The sequence below is a fragment of the Capricornis sumatraensis genome, chromosome X, assembly GCF_032405125.1.
Source record: "Capricornis sumatraensis isolate serow.1 chromosome X, serow.2, whole genome shotgun sequence".
In the NCBI taxonomy this organism is placed as follows: domain Eukaryota; kingdom Metazoa; phylum Chordata; class Mammalia; order Artiodactyla; family Bovidae; genus Capricornis; species Capricornis sumatraensis.
This window is the reverse complement of record NC_091092.1, coordinates 28798713-28816570: the sequence shown is the minus strand read 5'-3', so window position 1 is coordinate 28816570 and position 17858 is coordinate 28798713. Positions and strand designations below refer to the sequence as shown.

General features: G+C 50.7%; 1 protein-coding gene across 1 annotated transcript in view; it reads left to right on the top strand.

The window, feature by feature from the left end:
* The first annotated feature begins 7539 nt into the window (after positions 1–7539).
* BCORL1 (BCL6 corepressor like 1) overlaps positions 7540–17858 on the top strand; it is a 56431-nt gene continuing 46112 nt past the window's right edge. The window contains exon 1 of the mRNA XM_068962759.1: positions 7540–7652. The gene's annotated coding sequence lies outside the window, so the exon portion shown is untranslated. The remainder of the gene's footprint in view (positions 7653–17858) is intronic.

Sequence of the window (17858 nt, the reverse complement as noted above, 5' to 3'; positions counted from 1 at the left end):
GGTAGAACTAAGGCACAGAACACAGGAAAAAACTAACTGCAAAGCAGGGCTTACCTATGGAGTCAAGAGTTCAAAGGCAAAAGCATTCAGAGAAAGCTTCATGGAAACGGGGCTTGAAGGATTTGGCCAGGTGAAGGGTGTCCTGTAGGCACACAGACAGGGGTGAGAATAGCATGTGTAGCTTCAGTAGGGCACGTCAATCTTGGGTCAGCATCCCCAAGCCAACACAGAATCGCCACTACAACCAGAGGAATGCACTGCTCCAGGAACTGGAATCTGGGGAGTTCCCACCGAATGTGGGCCACTGGGCTGAGAACTGTTCCTGTGCCTCTTTGGAGGAAGAGGTAATAGTTTGACTGACTGAAAAGTCTAGCTAAATTGTATTCCATTCTCCTCTTCAAAAATACACCTCTCTTTTTCTCTGTGTTCAGGTTGTGGCTTTTATTTCCAGGCTTGAATTCAGCAGGTGCTCCCAAGTTCTGAACTCTTTAAAAACTCCTCACGTTAAACACAAAAACCAGAAAACTATTACGGGATGTCTACTGGACGTCAGGCACTTTACGAAGTACTTAACATACAAGAACTCATTTGACCCTCGGAACATTTTCAGGAGATATTTATTAGGTCCCATTTTATACATGAGGAAACTGAGGCTCAGAAAGAAGTGGAGTGTCCAAAGTAATATCACTAGGAAGTGGCAGAGCCAGGATTCAAACCACATCTGTCTAACTTCAGAGACTGTATGAAACCACTAAATGGGAAGAGAAAGACTAAAAAGGACCAAGATTTAAAACTGAGTCTTTAATTTTTTTTTTCCTTTCTTTGGCTGAACGGCATGCAGGATCTTAGTTCCTAGACCAGGGATCGGACCCATGCCCCCATAGTGGAAGCTTGTAACTCTACCAGTGGACCACCAGAGAATTCTGCTAAAACTGAGTCTTTAATAACTGGCTAGAAAGAAAACTAACTCTGGGCCTCAGTTTCTCCACTATAAAATAAAGAGGTTGGATTAGATCATCCATTCATTCATTCACTTAACAAACACTTGTTGAGGGCCAACTCCATGCAAGGGTGGACAACGTTGGTAAGGGAGGACGGAGGCTGTGATACACAAATGAGAAATACTGGGTTCCTTCATCCAAGGAAGGGAAAATCTGGTTGGAAAGGTAGATAGGCAGAGCATAGAAGTGCTAAGTAAAGGGACCAATTCAGTACTGTGGGGTCAGGGAGCGGGGGATAAGAGGTGGCAGGAAAGAGCAGGCTTGAGTAATGGTTGAGTGCCATTTCAACAAGCTGAGAAGGGCATAGATAAAGCTGAGGGAACAGTCAAGGAAGCGCTCATCTTGTCCAAGGAAGGCCAAGAGGGCCAGTTTGGTGAGAACAGAAGCCCTGTGAGGGACACGGAAGGAAAGAAGGCTGGAATCAAATCGGGGTGGGCCCTGAAAGTTAGGTGAAGACTCATGGACTTGATTTTGTTGGTAGCCTGCAGTCACAGCCAGTTTTTCAGGAGGTCAGTTGATTTCTTAGAGTTCCTTCTACCTCTAACACTGTCTGTTTGATTAAGAACCTTGTTAAGTGCCTAGGAGTCTTCAGGAAGGGAGGAGGCTTGACCTGGAGAGGGCTCTGGGGTGATTTTAGCCCCCTTCCTCATTTCCCCCCCTGCAGCTATAAAATCCAGAAAGGTTGTTAGTTGTTTACAGAGTTAAGTTTAACCAGACACATTGTCTCCCCATCTAGACCCGGGGCTCTGAGAGGGCAGAGACCAGGCCCTCCTCAGCTGCAGTGAGCTGCTGGAACGCATCTCCAGCAGCATCCTGTGGCAATAAGGTGCATTTGAAATTTATACGAATACTGGCAATGAATCGCCCTCTGTGGCCCTACCTAGGAGATAAAGTGAAACACTGGAGAGCACATAGTGTGTGTAACTCACAGTCAGTCTAGTACCAGCCCCATTCTTTCCCCATATTTGCAAGTCTCTTTCTGAACCCTAATCTCCTCTGGTCTACCTTCAAGTAGGGTGACTTAGCATAAGTCCTGTGACAGGCTTGAGACCCTGGATTCCAAACCTGACTTCACCTTCAACTGACTTCACCTTCAACTGCAGGGACTGAAGAGATGACCAGAAGCTGCAAATCTGCTTCATTCTGACACTCTGAAGATCTAAACCACTGGGATTTTATTGTTGTTGTTGTCAGAGGACTGGGCTGTTTTACCAGAGAGACAAGGCCTGTGATTGCAGAACAAAGCAGAGAATTGAAGCAATTATCCTATGAATTTAGCCAGAGGTTTGGTTTGGGGCCTAAATTACCCTGGGACACCACCCCCCAATGCCTTGTTTTGTCTGGTCAGTTCACGAAGACAGGGCTCAGGCCAGTGTCACCCCTAAATCTCTGTGCCACATCTAAGGGGGCTGGTGGTGCCAACGATAATAATAATAACTCTTGTATGAGCCTAGTAGTTGACAGTGTACAAAATTCTTTCCCATCCATTATTTCATTTGATGCTCAGGTGTGTCCCTGTGAGGGAGGTATGACAGGTGCATTGATTTCTATATTTTAGAGCATGGGGAAGACCCAAAACACATTACCTGGCACAAGGCTGGGACTGCTTAAATGCTAGGGCTTGCCTGAGGTCCCACTGCTAGCTATCAACAAGACAGAACTGGGATGGGATTCTTAGAACTCTCCAAACAATCCTCTTTCCATTACAACAAGCTGCCTCTCTGAGTCCAGCTGTTATTGATGGGAGAAACAACTAGAAAAACAAATCTGCCTGAAAGGGAATATTTTTGACATGAAATGGAGGCCCCATACCATATTAAAAGGAGCTCCATATGTGGAAACAGGATTACTGAGGTTGAATCCTAGTTCGGGAACTCACTAGCCATGTGACCTTCAGCTAGCCATTCATAGCTGCTCCTGGCCTCAGTTTCCTCAATTACAAAATTAAGAGCTGTAGTGAGAAACAAATGAAATAACACAACTTAAAGGGCTTTGTAAACACTCCGATGTTGTACAAAGGTAAGGTATTATGATGATGATATTGTGGTTCTAGCCTCAAATAAAATAATCATTTAAATCTACATTCTTTACAAGGTTTCCCACAGCTCTCCCTACCCAGCTCCTTGGTTTCCCATCATCTCCTGTAGGGCAGGAAGTGTGGCCCTCAACAGGAAAGGGCTCAGAAAAGCTAGAGCTTCAGCCAGGAAATAACCATCTTGCCCCAACCTTCATTTCGCCAGATAAATGATGTAGCCAAATGGTGAGACACAAACGAGCAGGGATGGAGATGTCCAAAATCCATCTCAGCCTCAAACCAAGGACCAAAGTAGCCCTACGGGCCTTAAGAGACGTGGAGATGCAGTAATTATCAGGTTAATTAAAATCACTGAAGACGGCCAATGTGAATCAAAACAGAATTGGTGGGGTCTGCGTTATCAGGCCTGATAGAGGCAATTTCCCCCCTTTAAGAATGCATTCTGAGTTCATATATTGATTAAACAAATCATTTCCAAATCTTCACTTTCCCTTGGTGCAACTAAGGCCAAGCACTTTTTAATGTATGTGCATGGGGTGCATGGCAGGATGGGAGCGGTCAAGTAAAACAGCTAGTGAAGAGGCTCCCCAAGCAAAGTAAAATGGCAAGCAGTCTGTCCTCACTGCTGGCAATAGATTTTGAGGTTGGTGAGGACAAGCAAGAGGGGTCGCAGAACGCCAGGCCTCAAAAGCAAAACCACTGCAGCCTTCATGGTTTGCCTTCCTCCATAGTACTCACGCGCATCCTTCAAACCAGGTGAGGCAGACATCCCAGGCAAGTCACAACTGCCATCTCTAAAGTCCTTCCAAAGGAGAGAAGACACCCCATAGCTTAGGGATGGAACCTCTGGGCCTAGGACAAAGGCGGGGGTGGGGGGGCAGGGAGAAGGAGGAGGAAGACATTAATCCTGCTGGGCTTCCTTTTAGTCCAAATCACCCTCTGGCTTCCTTAGTATAGATAAATATATAATAAATAATATCAATATATCTGCACATAAAGATTTTTTTCAAATTCCTGCTATTCATTTCACATTCCGTTGACAATAATGCCCTGAACCCTCCAGGAACTGCTGGGCACCTCCCCTAATACCCTCTAGGTTGAGGCCATGCCTTTGAAGTCCCCACCAGGGACTCAGGGCTGGAACTGCTAAGAAACACCCAAAGACTGAAAGCAAGAAGGCCGGCAGCTTGAGATCCATCGCAAGCTGCTCTCCTCCTCAGAGTTAATGTAAAGTCATCAGAGTTCCAGTGTGGACCGCAGGCTTCTCAGTCCTTCAGTCCCAGGGATAGCCTGGGATGTAAACACGTAGGAGGATTTATTCCTTTAGCTAGGAAAGGAGTCGTTAGGGTAAAGGGTAAGGGTCAAGGGGTTCAGTTTGGTGTCTGAGGAGCCCAGAGAAAGCGGGCAGAAGCTGAATCCTCTTCGACCCAGGTTTTTGGCCCGAGTCGTGCAGGCTTCCCCCTTTACAGACCTTTCACCCCCTCCTCCTTCCTCCCTCGGGCCTCTCACTCTCGCTCTCGCCCCCCCCCCAACATGTCTCCACGCCCAGGCCGGGGGCTGCCCTTTGAGGTCTGCCTAGGGAGGTTTGCAGCCGGGGCGGTTGCCACGAAGGGTGGGACGCCCCGGAGACGCGAAGCGAGGCAGCGAGCCCCGGCATTTTCCCTTCCCCAGCACCTGTCCCACTTCGGCGCCGGGGCTGGGGCTGCACCCGCGGGCGGCCTCGGTGCCCAAGCGTCGGAGCCACGCACCGAGGTCGCCCGGGTTAGGGAAGTGGGGGACCGGGGGAGGGGCGGGGCGTCCGGCCGGGGCGCCCCCCACCCCGCGCACGCAAGACCCTAACCACCACCCGCTTACACAGAGGCTAAACCGAGAGAGAGAGTCACACAGAAAGCTCGAGCGAAAACGCTTGCTCTCCGACCCCGAGCGGCGTTGCTCGCCCCCCCCTCCTTCCTGGAGCCAAGGGCTGGCCGGGGAAGGTGGCTCCGTTCTTCCCCCGTGGCCAGTGCGGGGTCTGCGGCTGCCTGGCGAGGTTCCGGCTTCCCCGGGGCTGGCAGGGGGAGCCCCGAGAACTGCAGGCCCGCCCCCCCTTCCTCCTCCTCCTTCCCCTCCTCCCCCACGTGTCCTCCCAGAGCCCAGCGGCCTGATCCCAGCACCCCCCGCCACCTCCCTCCTCCTCGCGCTTCGCCCGCTTCCCCGGCAGCGTGGAGAAGAGCAAAGTTGCGACAGCCGGCGAGGGGCTCTGCCCAGGTGAAGGGGGCGCCGTGGGAGGGGGGGGACGGCGCGGCCCTGCGGCGGGGGCGGAGGGGAGATAAAGAAACTTGCTTTCCGCCGCCCCCACCCCGCGCGGGTTCGGATCTTGCGTGGACCCAGCCCTCGTGGCGAGACGCGGCAACGCCGCCGGGACCGAGGCCGGCACCGGGACCGGGACCCGGACCGCGCGCCCGAGTCGGCTTGGCGGGCGCAGGCAGCGGGCCAGGCCGGCACCCAGGCAAGGGCGGGGTGGGTGGCCGTACACCGGACCGAACCGGGGACTCCAGTGGCCTGGGCGCGGGCCGAACCCGGACCGGGCCGAGTTGGGTGGCGAAGTAGGACGTGGATTCGGGGGCGGGGCGCGGCGGGAGGGGGAAACCAGGCCCGGCTGGACTGGCCTGGGCGTGGGGGCGGGGGGCGAGTTCGGGGCACTTGCTGGGCTCGGGACCGAGCGGTAGGGCGGGGCGGTGCTAGGGGCTGGGCCCGACTCGCGGGGAGAGGGCGAGGGGAGGGGGACTGGGGGTGGAGTAGGGGCGTGGAGTTGGAAGCGGGGTCTGGCCTCGGCCGGGGGCGAAGGTAGATCGGCGGGGCCGCCAGCAAAGGGAGGGAGGCCCGTGGTAGCGCGGCGGCGGCGGCGAAGGCCAGCTTCCGCGGAGTTTGTGCCCGGGCTTCCCGGGCTCCGGCCGCCTCACGCGCACAAATGGGGCTAGGGGATTGACTGGTAAGCAACTACGAGTGTTAGACGGTGTTCGGCGGCGATTCCGGGAAAAGCGCGGAGAGACACTGTCTGCAATTATGCCGCACCCCCCCCCCCAACCTCTTTAGCATCTGGATTCTGCTCTCAGGGGGCCGCGGACCCTCCCCGCCACAACCTTTTTACTCTCCAGCACTCCCACCGCCTCCCCCGCCTTACTCGGCCATCTGACTCTTCTAGGGGTGTGTGTTTGGGGGTGGACGACGGCGGGGGGTGGGTATACTTTTCCTCTCGCGGCGGCAGCCTAGTTCCTATCTTTATTCCTACATGTAGCGTCACTTCGAGTCGCATGGACATTGGGGTTTAGCTAATTTACCCCAACTAACGCCCCCCCTCCCCAAGCGATTTGATGGCTTTTAAGGAAGAGGACGAATCTCTGGATTTCCACGCGTGGGATGAGGTTTGAGCATTGGGATTCGCCCCTAGCTCACTTCCACTACCAATCCCTCTTTCCTTGTGAGCCATTTCCATGGGCATCCGAACTCGAGGGGAGGAACGGCAGTATTAATGTGCTTCTCTGTCTCTACACAGGGTCGGCGTGGCCAAGGACGGCTGGTCTCGGAGGAAAAGTAGCCACCAGTCCAACTCGGGTCGCCCCCACTATTACTTAGGTGAGGGGGGGCAACGCTAAAGAAGGGGATACTGATGGGTAAGGGCCCAGTATAAGGGAGGGGGCTGGGTAGTCGCCCCCGAGGGACTCCCTTTCTTGGCGGGGAGGGAGACTCGAGCCCCGGCTTCAAGGGAGGGGTTCCGGGGAGGGAGATGAGGGGTGGCGACGAGGGGGGGCGGGAAGAAGGGGGGAGTCACGCCCTGCCAGCAAGGGGAGCCTCCCTCAGGCCCCTGGGAGAAGGGGACTGAATGCGTCTGCTCCGTGCTGCTGGGCAGGGGAGATCGGGGGTCTCCGGATTTGCACATTGGATCCAGCACCGGTGGCCTGAGAAAGTCAGGTCGGGGCATAAGGTGGAGAGCGTTGGAAGAAAGAGAGAAACCCCTGACCGTGGTGCACTGATCTTTTCCCTTCCTCAACCTCCCCCTTGGTGGAGCGTACGGTGGGGGGGCGTGGGGCTCCTGCAGCCCCTCGAATTGAGCACCTTCGCCTCCCCTGGGAGTCTAGCTTTTTGCCCGGCTTGCTGCAGCTACCGCTGCCTCCCTCTCCGGAATCCGCTCGGTCCTCGCAGCGATCCCCTCCTCCTCCCCTCCCCTCCCAGTGTCACCGGGGCTGCTTGGCTCTGCCCCCTTCGCCGCCGCTTGCTCCCTGCTTTCGTCCCTCCCTCTCTTGCTTGCTCCCTCCCTTCGCCTCCTCCTCCCTATTCCTCCCCCCGGGCAGGCGGCATTCTGGGAGTTGTAGTCCCGCAGAGTGAGGGCCGGCGCCACCCGCGAACCCGACCGGACTCCACTTCCCGTCGAGCCCTGCGACCGGCACCCACTCCACCAGGCTTCGCTCGCACACACAGACACACACACACACCGCTCTCCCCCTCACTCTTTCGCTCGCCGCGGCTGCTGCCAGTGTGTGGCTCTGTCTCTCCTCCGCTTTGCTGAGCCCTCCCTTCTTCCTCTCAGTTCCTAGAGTCCGACCGCCGCCGCCGCCGCCGAGAGAGAGGAGAAGGAGGTCGGTGGCAATAAGGGGCGGAGGGGGCATCAGATCGGGGCAGTATTAGGCGGGTGGTGGCTCTGAAGGGGTTAGAGGGAGTCCGGGTGGCGGCCTGAGCCTTCCCGCGGAGCCGAGTCGGGAACAGGTGCGTCTTTTTTTTCTCTCCCCCAACCCTTCCACCCCTTTTGACTCCCCAGCTTTCTCATATCCCCCACCCGCTCTTTTCTACCTCACGCTTTTCCCCAACCCTGTCCCTTCTTCGCCCCGCGGCCGCTCTACTTGCCCCCCGGGGGCGCCGTCCTCTTCGTGTCCCCGGACGTAGCGCTCCCTGGAGCTCAATCTGCCCTCGCCCCTCCCTTTGGGACAGCTCCCCTCCACTTCCCACCGTCGTACCCCATCCGTGCCCTACCCTACCCCCTCCTCACCCCTTCTTCCCTTAGCCAGGTGAGACTTGTTCACCACGATCCGAGAGTCTTCTTCCCGGCTGGGCGGGGGTCTCCATGGAAACGGGGGTCGGGTTGATCCTGGGGGGGAAACCGTTGGAATTACCCCACTCCTCTGAAAGGGAGGTGGAGGCATCGGTCTTGTTAACTACCTGGCCCCAACCCCCTGCTCCGAGGATCCGACGATCCGAAGGGAGGCTGACCAGCAGGGCAGGGCGAGAAAGGGCTTTTTTTCTTTTTTTTTTTTTGAGGGGGGGGCTGTCCGTGATGAAGTCCTGAAGAGACCAGGAGAAAATACCCTCCAACCTCAGAGGGGAGGTGCGACGGGTGCTCTGAAGGGCTGCTTTCTCCCTGGTGTCGGGGTGCAGGAACCGTAGGGTAAGGGGTACCCCTAGGTGGCGGCGGGGCCTGGGTTCGGGAGTGGGAGTGCTGTGATGGGGGCAGGGGCAATTATCTGAGTCCCTGGAAAAAAGGCGGGGGATGACTTCGGAGCGCCCTGGCTCCGCTGCCCTCGCTCTAGGGGCGGGGGCCGCCGGGCCAGGCGCGGCGGGGAGGGGGCTTAAATTGAAGGAGGATGAGATGGGGGTAATTCATACTAGCCCCGGCAAGCCAGGGGGGAGATCCCGGCGTGCAAGCTCTCCACCCGCTTCGCGCCAGGCCTGAAGGCGAGGGGTCTGAGAGCAAAGCCGAGGGCTGCAAGGAGGGAGGCTCCGGTTACGGGGCCGGGTTTCGGGATCAGGGGCAATCCCTCAGCCCTTGGGGAAGGAGGGAGAGGGATGGCCACGAACCCCAGGGCTCCCCCACCCCGGGTCTTGAGGGGCGTGAGGAACGGACAGCAGGCCCGGCTGAGCTGGATTCGAACGGATCGCGGCTGGGGAGTGCGGGGGGGCTTAGTGGTGGGCTTCGGGGGGAGCAGTCCCGCGGCGGGGCGGGCGGGCGGGGCGTGGGGCTCCGGCGGGCGGCGGGGCGGGGCCGGGGCGGCGCTGCTGCCGCCGCCGCCGCTGCCGCCGCCGCTGCTGCTCCTGCTGGGGCCGCCGCCGCCGTTGCCGCCGCCGCCACCGCTTCTGGGCGGGGAACGGAGGCCAAAGGGAGTCCCGTGCCGGGGCAGAGGGCGCCGGCGGCGCGCGGTGGGGAGGGGGCCGGCCTGGGGGCGGGGGCAGGCGGGGGGTGGAGTCCCCGACGGGGGGCGGTACGAGCCCGGACGAAGACGACGGAGAGCCCCGGGGGCCGGGTGCATGGAGGACGAGGTGCTGCGAGAAGGAAGCGGGGGGTGGGTCCCGCGACGGGCCTCGTGGGCTTGGCTCGTCGAGGTTCTGCTTCGGGACAGAGCCCTGCGGGGGTGCCCAGGGGCCCGGAAAGGGACCGGGAGGTGAACTGGACGATGGAGGGGGCCCTGCTCGCCGGGGTCCCGCCGAGAGGAAGGCTGGGCCAGAGGGACGTCCGGGGCAAGGCTGGGAGGAGCCGGCCGCACCTCAGCTGGGGATTTCGAGTTATGGAGGTGGGGGAGATCGTTGTAGGGAAAGACGTGGTCAAGGGAAAGGCACGAGGCAAGCAGACTGCAAACCCCGGAGGCCGGTGTAGGGGGTGGGGGCTTCTGTTCCACCCTCCCACCCCACCCGCAGTGGAAGCACTGTTTCTGTTTTATTGTTTTGAAAATTTTAGACGTTGTCTGAATGAAGCTGTTGATGCGGTGATACTTACTCATTCTTGGTGTCTCCTGGAGTAGACAGTAAGGACAAGCGTATCTTGGTGAGGACGAGGCTAGTCCAGGAGTCTAACCCAGTTTAGGGGCTCTTTATGCTAGCGTGGGAAGGGAGCCTGGTAACTTCTGTGACAGCCGAATGAATTCTCTCCAGGCGGTTGGGCACAGAGGTGGAGTACAATTGCAAAAATGTTTGGTGACACTTCTTGGGTGCATTGGTAGGTTTGTGCTACCCTGGTTAGCCCGTGGGTCTTTCAGCTTAGAAGGCTATTTCTCACAGTCACTCCGCTGAAACGTATTTCAGGGGAAATGAATGCAGGATGCGTTTGGGGTTGGGAGTGGATTAGGTTGATGATAAAATTACAGCATTGGAAGGGACTTTAAAGGCTACTTAATTTTCTGTTTACCTGTCCTGTCCTTGAATGTTGGGAGAGGGGAAGCTTTATTTTGGGAGACACGGTAGGCAGCACAATGGAGCAGAGTTTAGGGGTACTTAAATTGGATGGTGATGTCACCATGTAGTACTGAAGAGGACAGTTATGTAGGAAAGAAATTTGGAGGATTCCATTGGGGATTAAATGGGGGTAACCTAATCCTAAAAATCATCCAGGGACTCCAAATAGAAGCAAAATGTAGAGTGAGGAACCTGTTAAATATTGATGGAGCAGCAAAGTTAGTAGGAAAGACTGGGGGAGCTAGGAGAAGCAGGAGGCTTGGTTATGGAAGTTAAGAGAATCTGAAGGCTGATGGAGTTGAGGAGGGACATGGCCCTCTTGACTGAGCTGTGTGGACATTGCTAGGCAGACTCATCTTTTGACACGGCAAGTGAGACAGCTGCCCTGGGGTGGATGTAAGGAACAAGAGGCACAGGCCATGGGGCACAGAGCCTTACTCACATTGGCATCATTAATAAGAGGGCTGACCCTATCGCTAGATTTGCAGCAAAGGTAGGTAGGTTTTTTTATGTTCTGGCCCTGAGAAGTCACTGATGGAGGAAGTGGGGTGGACTCTGATGTCTGGGTTAAGGAGGGCTCATTCTTTAGGTCACAAGGAGGAGATGGCAGATTTTCAGGCTAGGGCAGAGGAAAGCTGAGTCCCTGTCAAGCCCCGCAGTTGGAATCTGGATTGGGCAGAGTGGAAGGCAGTTCCACAGGAAATGGTGGCTGTACCAAGGGCACTTGTAGATTTGGCTGTATTGATTTACCAGGAGAGGATAGGGAGGGAAGGAGGATGCCTTTCTTTCTCAGGAGTGTAAACTTTCTTGGGAAGCAAAAGGGGTTCCTCCAGACATCTCTTTGCCTTATTCGTGCTATAGTTCACTACATGGGAGTTGGGGGGAAGATTCTCAACATGATGAATCTGGATTATGGGTTTTAGAGAGCGTATTCTTTTAGAGGAACAAAATTATAGGAGGAAAGGATTTGAATATTAGAAAGAGGGAAGGCAAAAAGAGAAGTCAGAAGTGGGTTGGATAGGCAGTGAAGAGGGAAGAGATGTGGTTATCACTGGTCCCATTTTAGGGCCAACTAGAAAAAAGTGGAACCTTAAAATCTCCAGGATAATGTTTCCAAAGTAAAGTTTGAAGACCCTTTAAGACTCTTAACTTTCATGCTAGAATAAGTAAGATTTGGGCGAGAGAGAAGGATATTGTTGTCATTCAGTTGCTAAGTCATGTCTGACTCTTTGAGACCCCATGAGAGAAGGATGATCTTGAGTAAAAGTAGGGCTAGGGAGAAAAACTGATATATGGGAAGAAACAGAAATATATTTACACATAAGGAAATAGGAAGTTTAGAGATACTATACAGACTGAAAAATGCAGAATAGAGAAAGAGGGTGGGATAATGAGCCAGAGGAGAAAGGTGTTTATTCAGATATCGTCTGGAGTTGATGTGAGGAACATAAAAACTTGCTTTGATGGCCGCTGCCCTGGGAGGGCCCAGGAAGCAGAGGTTAGCTGGGATCCAGGGCTAACAAGTCTGGGCATTAATTATAAAATCTCAACTAAGGTAAGTATACAGAATGGGGGTAGGAATTCACCATTGTTAGTAGAATGGCCTTGAAAGAAGGAGAAAGAGGGAATACACCAGTTTTTCCAGTCTGCAAGTGGGCGGCATCCTAGATATAGGGAGGTGAATGATGGAAATTCCAGAATGAAACAGGATGAAGCACAGTGGCCTGAGAGCCTTGGGCCAGAATGGGAGGGCGGGGTGGGAGCAGGGAGAAGAGGCGTTAATTTGGGGTTGGACAGCTGGAGTGGTTCATTGCTTCTAGGCTGAGCTAAGTTTGAGATGGGCTAGAACGGCCTCAGATGGTAGAGAGCTGTTTTCCAACATCAACCAGCATTCCGGGATTGAGAGAAGAGAAGTTCATGGTTGAGTTTGGTGGGAAAGTGAACACTAGCGTGGAATGGAAAGAGTGCTGAGGAAAGTGGAAATTGTCGGGGTAAAATAGACAGTGAAAGGGAGAAGCCACTGATGACTACATTAAGGGCAGAAGGAAGACCCTACACCTTTGAGTTTTCAAAAGGAAAAGAAATTTCTTTTTAAAATATTTGTTTATTTGGCTGTGCCAGATTTTAGCTGGGGTTTTAACTGTGCCATGTGGGATTTTTAGTTGCAGAATATGAACTCTTAGTTGCAGCATCTTGTTACCTTACCAGGCATTGAACCTGGCCTCCTTGCATTCGGAGGGCAGAGTCTTAGCCACTGGACTACCAGGGAAGTCCAAGAGAGGAAATTTCTTAATGCTGATGTTCTAGTTGGATGTGAGTCTCTGCTTGCCAGAAGGTTTAGCGTCTGACTGGCCAAAGAGGGAGGTAATAAGAAGTAATCTACCTTTCGGCCAGTAGGATGCTGCTGCTGCTAAGTTGCTTCAGTCATGTCTGACTCTGTGCGACCCCGTAGATGGCAGCCCACCAGGCTCCCCCGTCCCTGGGATTCTCCAGGCAAGAACACTGGAGTGGGTTGCCATTTCCTTCTCCAATGCATGAAAGGGAAAATGAAAGTGAAGTCGCTCAGTCGTGTCTGACTCTTGTCGACCCCATGGACTGCAGCCTACCAGGCTTCTCCATCCATGGGATTTTCCAGGCAAGAGTACTGGAGTGGGGCGCCATTGCAGTAGGATGCTATACAGTATTTTATGTAATCTCACATACAAACTAGGCTTTATTAATGCCAGTTTTTGAATGGTCATCCTTAAAATAACGTAGAACCTGTTCTCTTTCTAAATCATACGCTTTCCTACTGTTCATAACTTAAAAGCACTCTTTTATGATGAAAACTTTCTTTGGTGAACTGAAGTTGAATTCTGGTCAAGAGTAAAATTTAACTTTGTTTCTATCCCCATAATTCAAATATGCTGTTCTGGTTCCCTCTTTTTTTTTAAAAAAAAAAAAAAGCAGAAGCCACCCTTTCCCCATAAAACTTTAAAAAGTGGATCATTGTTTAAAAAGTGGCTGCAGGCTGCGTGTCAAGGTCATATTTTCCCTGGTCAATGAATTATGATGAATTTGAAGAGAGATGGTTTATTGTTCGTAAAATAGGGTTATTTTCAGCTTATTCGTAAGAGTATGCGTCAGGATACATCTTCATTTGGATTTTAAGAAGACTTTAGGCTAAGTATCCGTAAAAAATCGAGAATACTGAGGGGCAGGCAAAGCTTTGTGTTTCAGGCTTCTTTGACTGTCTGCTAAGAAACAAAAATTGGTTACCTCATTGCTAACGTATGCCTAGAAATCTTAGTGTTAGTGCCATTTAAGGGTACAGTTAAGTTTTGTTATAATGCTGGTGTCCAGGGACAAGGAAAACAAGCAGGTTTTCATTTTTCCAAATTCTCTCGAGAAGTGTTCTGCACACGACCCTGAACCCAGCATGAGTGGACGCACCCTACACCTGACCTGAGAGGTGACTAGGTATCTTACCATGACGGAGGTTTACTCAGCAGGGCTTGGTGGCACGACACACCAGTTAGTGTGGTTTGGTGGTTCTCAGATGTTAGCCTTCACCTGAAGGCCTTTGGAGACATACAGCCTTACGTTAGAGTCCTCATTCTTCTCTTTCCTAGTTGTGTGGAACTTTCTTGAGCCTCAGTTTTCTCATCTATAAAATGGAGATGATGATCCCAGTCTCACAGGGCTGTGAGGATTACACAAGATGATGTGTCTCTAGTGCCTGGTCCATAGCAAGTGCCCAATAATGGCATTTGGTATTACAGTATAATCTAGTAGTATAATCTCATATTATAGTGTAACCAGTTTTTCTTATTCAATTGTGTCCTATAACATTACCTTTTTTATTATGCTATGGTAAATGTGGTGGCAGAAAGAAAACTGTCATTAGCTCCTGAGTGCTCCTCTTATATCTTGATGCTCTGTGCTCTTTCTCCATATTCCTGTTGTATTAGGACATATTTAGCATTTACGACGTGGTAGGAAGAAATAGCTTGGCTCATTACTGCATTGTTGCATCCACCTTTGAGGTGGAAGTGGCAGCTTCTTTAACAGCTGTGCTGTAACATGGCTCAGTGTTTCAGGGCAGGAACTGAAGGGTGTATATCCAGTTGAAACTTCAGGGCACATTTTGGGCCATGGTTTAAAAATGACCCAAAAGTAGTTTACCAGGATGACATTTTAAAAATCCATTGCTTTCTGAAAAGGGCTGCCGTGTTTAATTATGACTCGTTGGGCTTTCCAGCTGTCTCTGACATCTGGAATTTCTATAAGAGCTGATAGATAGAGCCTGGGTCTGGGATGGCTCTATGACAAGGATGTTCATCAGCGATTGAATGGGAGAGATTAGCGTCTCAAATAGCTCAGGTATCCCCAAACCAAAGTTCTGGGCAGGGAAAATGATGGGCTATAAACTATAGTCCCTCTCTGCATCCAAAGTGGACTTTGATGCCAACAATCAACTATGCCGATATAGGGAGAGTGTGATATCAGGACAATTTAAAATAGTAGATCAGTGAACAAATGAATGATTTCTGTTTGACTATGGAAATGAATTATTGTTCTCTGCCTGTCCCCCTCCCCAGCAGATTTACCTTCCTGTTTATATTCTGCTTAGGCAAATATTAAAATGAGTTGTTCCCTGAGCACACATGTACTATATGTGGCAGAAGGCAGTCCATAAGTTGGCTGGGTTTAAAAATTAGCTGTGGCTAAGCCACCCTCAGATGATTGGAAGTTGACTTTATTATTTTGCTCCAGTCCAATTTTATTTTATTTCTGTGATTTCTTTATCATGAAAGTAAGGAGAAGAAAGAAGAGAAAGTTTATGAGAGAAGCACAGGAAGTAAAAGGAATTCATAGGCCCAATGCTTTTTACATGGGGTTGTTCTTAGTTTCTGTATGGGGTAGTGGGTAGTGGGGATTTCCATTTTTACCCATAGTTTAGCAAGTATTTAATTATCAAGTGAATTTTGCATGCCTTGTATCGTGCTAGGCACTATTGGGAGGAGCTATTAAAAGAGGTAGAAAATCTTCCTAGCCTTGAAAACTCTACAGATAGATAGCAGATTGAGCCAATATTGAGAGTTTGAAATTCTGTGAGCTAAATGTGTGTATGTATGTGTATACTTTTGGATGAGTAATGTCTATAAAATGAGTTAAGCCCATAGTCTGGGGTGAGAGAATAGGGGAAAAAAAAGTAGGCTGACATGGCCTCTCCAAATATTTGTGTAAGAGGTCCAGGAGACTTTTTTTTTTTTTTTAAGAAAGGCCAAAGCTTGGTGAGGAGGAAACCTTTAAGTGAAAAATTCCATATCTTGAATGCTGTATACTGAAATGAAGAACCTGAGAGCCACTGTCACAGTTTATTGCAGGGAGGACCCAAAAGCATCACAAAAGGGATTGAAGTCTCAGGTTACATTGATTCAACTTTGGAGTGTGAAAAACACCTGCAATATTCACATGGTCCTGCTGAAGACCAAATTGAGGAAAACCAGCTCTTATTATTTTTTTTTTTTTTTTTGATCTAGTGAAACGAGAGGTGCTCAAAGGATGACTCTAGTTACTTAGGGTGACATTTTAAGGTGGTTTGCATTTGGAAAAGGATTGATTAATTTCCTGATATTTAGGTTTTTTGGATATCTGTGACATCTAGAAGTTGTACAAATCTTGTTCCTAGAGCCTAGGTCCAGTTTAAAGCTATGATGAGTTGAGGAATTTTCTTTAAATGGAGTAAAATAATGTCCTTACAGTAGGAAATAAAAGTGAGTACTATTTGAATAACAGGAAAAAAAATATCTTGGCAGTGAGTGGAAAACTAAAATGATCTGGTGGTATGAAAATGTATGTGAGAGATTAAAACATTTTACTTTTGCCTACTTCACTGCTGGAATTGATTACCTTTGGTCCATTCAAGTGCTTTTGTGTTATTCTCAACTTTTGCAGATACATTGTAACTGGACAAGAGTAAGATGTCTCAGATAATTGAGAAGTAGGCGCTGAAAATGCCCTCCAAGTTTGTTCCCCCACAGTTGAGGCTTTGGGTAGTAGAGTATGTCGTCCCTTGGTATCTGTAGGTGAGTGGTTCCAGGAACCTCCTCGGATGTCAAAATGGATATCAGATCCTGCAATTCTCAAGTCGCTGATGCGAAATGGCAGAGTAGAAAGAAATTTCCACAGCCACACAAGTTTCGCATCCCTGGATTCAACCAGCTGTGAATGTCAAAGGAGATCAAGATCCAGACCTCAAGCCCTGGTCAATCCTTCGAGATCAATGTCTAGCTTCCCAAGGTGACTACTTTGGAAGTAATGACATTTGAGTGAGTAAGCTCTTATGCATTTAGAAGATAGTTAACATTTCTTTGTATCCAAGTCTCATAAATGTTTATAAGGTGAAGTTTTCAAATATAGAGGTACGTAAGGAGTCTATGAAGGTGTCTCTGCTAGAGCTGTCTGCAGGCAATGCCTCAGCTTTCTCGGTAAACACAGGAATGAATGTATCTGAGAACAGGATGCCATGTCCCTTATAGGATTGATGCCTTGGAGTAGAATCGGTGGAACTTTTTGGATAGAAAAAAACAAAAACCTCAGGGTAACTAGGAAATGTGAGAATACAAGATGGGGATGAATAGGGGAAAGGACCCCTTTCTCATTCCAATTGCCCAGCAGATTATTTTCAGTTGATTTCATCTGTGTGTATGTTTGTGTGTGGTGGTATATGGTGGTAGAGGAACCTGTTTTGCATGAAGGAAAGCAAAGTGATTGGGGCATGTTTACCAGACCCTTTGGGTTCCAAGGAGTGGTATTTGGTTAATGGTAGGGAAAGATGAGGGGATATAGATTTTGAGGGAAAAGCTAGAGGAGAATATTAGAATATCCTTATATGGAGAATCATTAAATTAGAAGAATGTAAGTTGGAAGAACTTCCTCATTGGGGTTGAGGTTTCAGATATTAAGTGGGGGAAATAGGAATGTTAATCCTACACATGAAAGAAGGCAGAGGGCCAAGGAGGGTAAGACCCATGGTAGGGGTTCCATATCTAAAGCCTGGTGAAGTTATCCTTGTTGGATGTGTGTAAACTTTCCTATTGAAAACAATGATTTTGAGACATTTTGACATCTCTCTAAAGGCACTTCAGTGACTGGGTGAAGTCATGGCCTTTTCGTGTTCCCTGGGATCTCAATGCCAGTGAGCTCTTGGGTCTCCTTGGGGTGGGGGTAGGGGGCGGGTACCTTAGATGTCGCTTTTCCCAAAGTGCAGAGTGGGGTGGCCTTGCCTTTGCTTCAGTGAAATCACAATGTGAATACCTCTCTCTCTCTCTTACGGGAACTTTCCCCAAAGTTCTGAATTTCTATTGGAGCAGTAGGTCCCAAAGTTGGTTTTCTTTACTTATTAGTCATCACTGACCCAACCCTTCTTCTTTAACTGTCTACTGGCCACGCCTATCCTCTTGAGGACAGATTCAGGGCCAGGCTTCAAGATGAATATTTTCCAGCTCTTTCATTTTTTTTAAGGTTGTAATTGCTTCCAGGTCACAAGGCATTGTGAACCAAGAGTCCTGGGGGAGTACTACCAGATTTAGTTTAACTGAGGCCTTCTTAATCTTGAGTTTCTAATTTGCTGTCTTGAT